This window comes from Pteropus alecto, unplaced genomic scaffold (assembly GCF_000325575.1).
Source record: "Pteropus alecto unplaced genomic scaffold, ASM32557v1 scaffold7, whole genome shotgun sequence".
NCBI lineage: Eukaryota > Metazoa > Chordata > Mammalia > Chiroptera > Pteropodidae > Pteropus > Pteropus alecto.
The window spans coordinates 16,531,449-16,538,820 of NW_006494614.1; the positions used below are offsets into that span (position 1 = coordinate 16,531,449).

A 7,372-nucleotide genomic window follows, 5' to 3' on the forward strand; every position below is an offset into this window, starting at 1 on the left:
ATAAGGAATAAAGGATCATGAAAAACCAGGTAAATGTGACACTACCCAAGGAAACTAATAAAGTTCATGCTGACCCTAAAATTGGAGACCTATGAACTGTCAAAGAATTCAAAATAATTTTCTTAAAGTTTAGTGTACTATAAGAACAGACAACTAAACCAAATTAAGAAAACAATGCATGAATGAGTTCGACAAAGAAAAACCATTAAAAAATACCAGAAATTCTTGAGCTGAAACTATAATAACTGCACTAAAGAATTGAATAGAGAGTTTTAAAAGCAGGCTAAACCACATAGAAGAAAGAATCAGTGACCTAAAAGTTAGGACATTTGAAATTATCCAGTCAGAAGAGCAAAAAGAAAAAAAAGTGAATAAGAGTGAGGAAAGCTTAAGGGACTTATGAGACACAATGAAAAGAAACAATATCTATTACATTATGAATATTACAGAAGAAGAGAAAGAGAAAGGGACAGAAAGAATATTTAAAACAATAATGGTTGAAAGCTTTCCCAATGTGGAGAGAGAGACACCCAAATCCAAGAAGCCCAAAGGACCCCAAATATGAATTTAATCTGAATAGGGGTACACTAGATACACTATAATTAAATTATCAAAAGTCAAAGACAAGGAAATTTAAAAGCAGTGAGAGAAAAGAGAGAAGTTACATATAAGGGAATCTTCATAAGATTATGGGCAGATTTATCAACAAATCAACAAAGTAAAAACCTACAAAATGGGAGAAAATATTTGCAAACCATTTATCTAATAAGGGGTTAATATCCAAAAAATTTAAAAAACACAACTGAATAGCAATAAATAAATAAATAATCTAATTAAAAATGGGCAAAGGACCTGAATAGACATTTTTCCATGTGAATAGTCGATAGGTACATGAAAGAATGGGGAACATTACTAATCATTTCAGAAAAGCATATCAAAACCACAATGAGATATCACTTCACACCTGTTAGAATGGCCATCATCAAAAAGACAAGAGATAAATGTCAGTAAGGATGTGGAGAAAAGGGAACCCTTGTTCTCTGTTGGTGGGAATGTAACTGGTATAGGCATTATGGAAAACAGTATGGAGGGTCCTCAAAAAATTATAAATAGAGCTCCATATGATCCAGCAATTTGACTTTTGAGAATATATTTGGAGGAAACAAAAACACTAACTTGAAAAGATATCTGCATCTCCATATTCATGGCAGCATTATTTATAGTAGCCAAGACATGGAAAGAAACTAAGTGTCTATTTATTGATAGGTGACTGGATAAAGAAGTTGTGTGGGTGTAATGGAACACTTTCAGCCATAAAAAATGAGGAAATCCTACCATTTACAAAAACATGAATTGACCTTGAAGGCATTATGCTGAGTGAAATAAGTCAGAGAAAGACAAATCCTGTATGATCTCACTTATGTGTGGAATCTAAAACAAAACCCCAACTCATAGAAAAAGAGATCAGTTTTGTGGTTACCAGAAGTAAGCGGTAGGGGCAGAGGAGATTGGAAAAATCTTGTCAAAAGGTACAAACTTCCAGTTTTAAAATAAATGAGTTCTAGGGATGTGATGTACGACATGGTGACAATAGTTATCACTGCTGTATGAAATATATGAAAGTTGTTAAAAGGGTAAATCCTAAGAGTTTTCATCACAAGGAAAATGTTTTTTCTTTTTCTTTTTTGCCTTTTCTTATTGTATCTTCATACAGTAAAATGCCTGATGCTAACTAAACTTAATGCAGCAATCATTTTACAATATATTTAAGTCAAACTCTTATGCTTGTACTTTAAACACATAGTGATATATGTTAATTATATATCAATAAACCTGGTGAAAAAGATAATGAGTGAGTCGATGATAACACTATAAATGAATTGTGGAGTTATTTATGAGAGGATTGACAACACTTGGTGATCAATTAGATATGGGAGAGAAGGGAGAGAGAAGAGGCCCTCAGTCACTAAGGAAATGACAGTGACATGGACTTAAATGGGGACTGGAAGAAGAGCAGATCTATGATGGAAGAGGTGAGAGATGAGTAGCTCCATTTTAAACATGTGTTTCTTGTGGGATGTCCATATGGACATGTTCACCAAATAGAAGGAAGATCTGTATGGAACTTTGATTTGGGATTCAATCACACACATATGGAATTGGCAGCCATGGCTCTGCACAAGGTTATTCAGTGTGTAGAAAGTGTTAATGGAAATAAGTGAGTAATAGCAAAGAGATAATCATGCCAAACACTTGCCCCAAAGCTCATTTCTCACTTTTAATTCTGAGTTTCACAAACCTCTGAACTCTACAATTAGTGAAGTTTCTGGGCCTTTCTCATTTCTTTCCTCCTTTCAAAACCTTCAGGGGAAGAAATGTATCTTTAAAAACAATAGGAGAGGCTATCAGTTTTTATACATTTTTAGGAAAAAGAGGAATTCTCTAATTTTCAAAAGGTTTGATCCATAATCATTTGCCTCTACTAAACTTTCCAAAAGGGATTAAAGGTATTTAAATTGGTTTTCTCTTGCTGCAGAAGAGACAATACAGATAAGCAAAAGAACATAAAATTCCCCTATAGTTGTACTACTCAATTAAAATGCCACGTTTAGTGAGTAGAAGTGTGTATGTGTGTGTGTATGTGTGTCTAGTTTTACATTTTGTATTTTGTTCTAATGATCTACCTTTCCCCAGCACCAGTATCATGGATCTTACTGTTGTATATTTTTTTAGTTAAACATTTTGCTTCAGTAATACATTCAATGGTCCAAAAGTCAAAATGATATATAAAGCTATGTATAGTGAATTTTTGTTCTTTTCCTTGTCTCTAACTACTTACACATGCACACATATGAGAATCCATTCAGAATTTATGCAAATACAAGCAATGTGAATTTTTCTTCTTTTTTTGGTAAATAAAAGGTAGCATATTTTACACACCATTGTGTACCTTGATTTATTTTTTACTTAGTATATATCTTGGCGATTGTGATGGTTGGATTTATATGTCAATTTGGCCAGCTGTAGTACCCTGTTATTTAATCCAACACTGATCTAGAGAAGAACACCATATGCAGATGGAGGTCAGAAATTGAAGTGATATCTACAAGTCAAGGAATGCTAAAGATTGCCAGCAACCACAAGAAGCCAGGAGAAAACATGGAACTGATCATTCCTAGGGCTTTCAGAGGGAATGTGGCCCTGCCAACACCTTAATTTCAGACTTCTCATCTCCAGAACTATAAGAGAATAAATTTCTGTTGCTTTCAAGCCCCTCAGTTTGTGATGATTTGTTATAGTAGCCCTCGGAAACTAATACAAGTCTTTTCATATCATTACATAGTAAGCATCCTCACTTAAAAAAAAAATAGCCTCATGGTATTCCATTGTTATGGATATCCAGAGTTAATTTACCAATCTTCTATTGATGGATATTTGGGTTGCTTCCAATCTTTGCTATTACAAACAATGTTTCATTGAACAACTTTGTAAATCAATTTCATGTACATCTAAATATATCTGTAGGACAGATTCCCAGAAATGGAAATAATGGGTCAGAAGGTATGTCATTGTTATTTTGACACACTGTAGGTTTATAAAAAACTTCTTTATTTTCATCTAACAATATTATCCTCCATGGTTTTAAGCAGTTTACACATTCATCAGCAATATAAGTGCCTACTTTTCCCTTCTGATAGATATCTCAAATTGTTTTAATTTGTGATTCCCTTACTGTGTGATTTGTTTAAAAGCCATTTACATTTCTGAACTACATGTTTATATTCTTAATTTTCTATTAGTTTATTGATATTTATTTCTAGGATTTATTTATATATTAGAGAGATTCTCTATCACTGATATGACCCCTCTGCCCCAATTTGTCTCATTTTTTTATTTTGCTTATTTTCTTTTTGCCATTCATAATTTATTTCTATGTAAAATTTATCAGTCACTTATTTTAAATCACTGTAGGTTTATAAAAAACTTCTTTATTTTCATCTAACAATTTTTTTAGTTCTATTTCCTATAGAGTTTATACTTGTATACACTGTGAACTGTGGTTTCAACTTAATTTTTTTCCAAATGGCTATTGTCCTGACACTATTTGTTAAAAGTCCATTTTTGGACTTTGATTTGAAATTCCACCTTTATCAAATTTATTTTATGTATTTAGATCTATTTCTGAAATTTCTATTCTCTTCCTTTCTATTCATGTGCCAATATTGTTTTAATTTTTGAGACTATAAAATATATTTTAATATCTAGTGACCCTAGACCTTCCATCCTATTTTCATCTTTAGAATTTTCCTTGATATTTTACCTTATAAACTTTAAAATAATTTTGTTTAGTTTTTTTAAAAACTTTTTAGTGTTTTAAAAATCATATTTAATTGAATTGATGTTTTTATAATATTTGGCTGACTTATCTAAGAATATAATATGTTTCCATTTGTTCATTTCTTCTGTATCCTTTGGAAATGTTTTAAAGTTTTGTTCTTATTGTTTTTGTATAGGTCTTAACACTTTCTTGTTAAGCTCATTTCTGTTTTTAATCTTTTTGCTGCTATTGTAAATAGCAACTTGATTTTCATATTTTATCTGATTACTATTTGTATATGAAAAAGCCATTTTTGAGTTTTCCAGTTTGTAATCATTTTGATAACGAAGGTTTTAGCTCTTCACTTCCCATTCACTTATCTCTAATTTCTTTCTCTTGGTTAACTGCACTGGCTTCTTCCTCGAGCACAGTATTATATGATAGTAATGATAGTGGTCATAGTTGTTTTGTACAAAATTTTTGGTAGGAATGCCTCTCTTGTTTTCCTCGTAAGCATGATGCTGACTTGGGGGCTGAGATAGAATTTTCATGTTAAGTATATAGTAATTTTTTTTTTCTGTTTTACTTGGGTGTTTGTAATCAAGAATGGTTCGATCATTTTCTAAATGCTTTTTTGGTTGCATTTGATGGGATTATATGATTGTGCCTTTAGTTTTAATAATATGGTAAATTGTATTACTGGAATATGTTTCTATTTCTCTTTGTAGGTTCTGTAAGTTTTGCTTTATAAAATTTACAGGAGCATTATCTGGTACATAAAAGATTCATAATTATATACTATGAATTGTGCCCTTTAGGTTTAAGAAAGTTCTTATTTTTGTTTATTGTTTACTGTTTTGACCAGAATTTTACCTTTTTTGAGATTAAGATCTGATCATGTTTTTATTTGGGGAGGTGTTTGCCTAGTATTTATTTTGATCTTTTCTGTATCATTTTGCTTTAGATGTGTCTCTTGTATAAAGCACAGAGTTGGGTATTATTTTTTGATCCAGTCTGAAAATCTTTCAGTATATAAATTAACTTTATGTTTATTGATATTCAGATAAATTTGATCTTTGATTAATTGTATTATTTTATATACTCTGTCTTAGTAGTTTTTAAAGTGTCTTTCACTGTTCTTTTCTTTGCATGTGCATATATGCTAGTACGTAGTTTTTGTTGATATTGAGAAAGGTTTGTGTTAGTTTTTTTCACTACTGCCTAATACCCTTAGTCTTCTATTACTTCAAACAGTATCCTTTAATTCCCTTTAATTCCGTACCCAGCAGTGTTAAAAACTGGTATTTTTCTTCCCCCTGTTCCCTTTTCTCCAACAACAGATTTTAGTTGATAATAATATCTCTCTTACTCTTTATATTGTCAAATATTATTATATTTCTACTTCTTGGGTCAGCATTTTAAATAAATTTTAACTCTAAACTACTACAGATAAAGTAATATAATTACTGTAGCTCTTATTTTGTTCTCCCTTTTTTCTCCAAGTTTTGTTAGTTTTATGATTTTCATAATACTAAGATATAAAACATTTACATTCTGTTCTGATACCCTATTCTGCATTTGCTTTAGTCTTAATTCTGTAGTTAAATATATTCAGTGCTCATAGGCAATCCTTTCACGATAATGTTCCCAGTCATCTCTCAGTTATTTGAAATTCCTTCCTCCACAGTGGCTTTCTGACTGGTGAAATGGGTTCCAGATACCATTCAGAGAGTGAGCTTTCCAGGACGATGCCTGACTTATCGACTTATCCTGCGTTCCCAGGAAAGGAAAAGGTGAGCCTGAGACAAGAGCTTGTGTACAGGGAGTTTGTTTGGGAAGTGATACCAGGAAGCAGGAGTGATAGATCAGGGTGAGAGAAACAGGAAAAGGAGGGAACTCCATCACGTGCATGCATTATTGAATTGATAATCCTATGAGAAAATGATCCTTGATCCTATAGGGACATTTTGAAGGCTATACTGAATGTTTCATAGAATTGTCTCCCCAAAGGACAAAAGGAAGTATTTCTCCACTGATTTTCATCCCCATTTTGTTGAAGGTCTTAATTGCCCCGTATTTCCTGGTTGAGAATCCATGAGTGCTGACTATGACTCATCCTTGAGGTTCATTGCTATTTGCATAAAATGGGTTAAAATCTATGTGGAAATATTTGCCATAAATATAGATGGAATCAGAGGTGAGACCAAGAAGGATATGAGGTATATAAGAGGTATCTGATATAATTTATTTTAATTTTCTGAAACTGATTTTAATTGTCCCTTTGACAGGAGGTTAAAATTACCTAATATTTCTAATCTATTTAAAATTTTACTGTTGTTTCATATTGTTAATTTCCAGTTTTATTTTTTATTTTATTTTAGGCGAGGCAACCCTTGGTTAACCTCACAGATTGCAAAGACCTTGTCAGTTTACAATCCCTTATTTTTTTTTTTTATTTTTTATACCTACAGTACCTGGTCTTCCTAGGTGGTCTCCCACCCAAGTACTAACCAGGTCTGATCCTGCTTAGCTTCCAAGATCAGATGGGATCGGGCTTGTTCAGAGTGTCATGGCCATAGACTCCAGTTTTATTTTTATAATCAGAGGATATAGCAGGTAGAATTGTCACTTTTTGGAATTTATTGAGATTCTATTTTGGGCTTAGCACATAATCAAATTTTATAGATTTTTCCATGATTATATGAAAAGAATGTACATCTTCTCTGCAGAACACAAATTTCAATGTATCTTTTCATTCAATTTCTTATTATTTGTTCAAATTCCCTATCTTCTATTCTGTTCTTTGTCCTTTTGTTCAGTTAAGGATTGAAAGAGAATGTTTAAGCCTCCCTTTTAGAATGTGATTTTGTCAATTTCTTCTTATATATTGCTTTAATGTATTTTCATTAAAGTTAATGGCCCCCATTTTGGAGGTTTAGAGGGTGTAGTTACCCACAGCTCTCTCCTTTCCAGTTTATAAACTAATTGAGAAAGATACTCAGAAATCAGACTGGGATTAAATATTAGCTTTGTTGCATACTAAACTTAATTGAA

The 7,372-nt window shown here is 32.0% G+C and overlaps 1 pseudogene; it reads right to left on the bottom strand.

The window, feature by feature from the left end:
* Positions 1-6,780: 6,780 nt before the first annotated feature.
* Positions 6,781-6,899, bottom strand: LOC112474938 (annotated as a pseudogene).
* Between the last annotated feature and the right edge of the window lie 473 nt (positions 6,900-7,372).